Source organism: Microcebus murinus, chromosome 24 (assembly GCF_040939455.1).
Source record: "Microcebus murinus isolate Inina chromosome 24, M.murinus_Inina_mat1.0, whole genome shotgun sequence".
Lineage (NCBI taxonomy): Eukaryota > Metazoa > Chordata > Mammalia > Primates > Cheirogaleidae > Microcebus > Microcebus murinus.
In genome coordinates, this window is record NC_134127.1 from 14,500,088 (window position 1) to 14,501,567 (window position 1,480).

At 37.8% G+C, this 1,480-nt stretch overlaps 1 pseudogene; it reads left to right on the forward strand.

Annotated features, from left to right (window-relative positions):
- Positions 1-1,022: 1,022 nt before the first annotated feature.
- Positions 1,023-1,106, forward strand: LOC142864281 (uncharacterized; annotated as a pseudogene).
- Positions 1,107-1,480: the final 374 nt, after the last annotated feature.

Here is a 1,480-nt window from a genome sequence, read left to right on the forward strand (position 1 = left end):
GCTTTTTGTGAGCTCCAGGTCTCTAGACCAAGGTAAGATTGTTTCCTGGCAAACCCAAGTCACCTCTCCCATTCCAGCATATGCATAATATAATTCTATGCAACCTGAAGGCACTCAATGAACATTGGAAGAATTAGCATGATGAAAGTGGTTTGTAATTAAGCTGCAGTTATCTAGACAAGCCCTATGAATGTAGATAAAGTATCCTGAGAAAATTAGACAATTTTCAAATAAAATGATAAAGAGTGGCCAGGAGCAGAGAGTGGGAAGAAGTCAAGTTTTCTAAGAAAAGTATAGTCTTGGAGTTTTCACCCCCTTCACTGAAGTAAGGGAATATCTCCTTAATTCCAGTGCATACACAAAGCTTAAAACTCTAAACATTTACAATAGATTGATGGTTTTCTTTTTGTATCTTGATGCAAATTTGTTCATTTCTGTAATACAATTAGTGTGCAGGGAATGCATCGTAACTACTGTCATGCATAGTAACTACTGTCATTGGATGGCAGAGAAATAAGATTCATTTGCAGTGTCATGGCACTCACCAAGGGGAGGATGGGGAATTATTTTTAGCTTAAACTTCAAGTAAATACTGGTCTTCCTGTCCAAATGGAGCTATATAAAAACTACACTTTTGGGAAAAGAAAAAACCAGAACGAACAGCAAACTATCAGAATGGAGCTGACCAGGATTAAAGCAGCACTGAGAAGTCAGATTAGAAAAAAATACAGAGTCAAACAAAAATAAAGCTGTTCTTAAGGGCAACAAGTAGAGGCAGGAAACATTTTGTTGAATGTTACTGGAAGAAAATTAGTTGATTTGAACTCAGAGCCCAGTTTTCATTGCATACACCAGTGGTTGATACATTCCCAGAATAAATCACAAAAGACTAGCTAGAGGGCCTTATTAATATTATAGTATTAGAAGCCCAAATATCATTTAAATAGTGTTGCTCTGGCAAAATATTATGCAAACTCTAATGAGGTGCATCTCCAGTTTTGATGTATTTTTACCTATTTGTCATCGCTTCTTGGCTTTTTGGCTAAGATCAAGTGTAGTATCCATGTGTCTTTGTAAATTGAGTATTTTCAGATGAAGGAATACCTGCACTAGCTTCTCTGGCTTGTCTTAGAACACAGTTTCTCTCACATACCTGTTAACAGCTGGCTTTTAATAGTACCCCATTGAGAGTTCTATGCTACTGTGGCTTTTATACTAACCACCCTACCAAGAAATAGATACAAGTTCAGAAATGCCCTTGGTCAAGTTCTACATTGGCATTTCAACACAGCCAACCTTTTTCTTTTCTTTTCTTTTCTTTTTTTTTTCTGGGACAGACTGGAGTCGTCACGCTTCAGAAGCAAACCTCAATGCATTGCGTTCCTTTGAAGTAGTCCTCTCCCTGAGATCTCTCTGATACACGTGTCTGAAGTCAGAGTCCATTTCCCTTTTGATCTGCTAACACTGGTGAGAGCTGTAG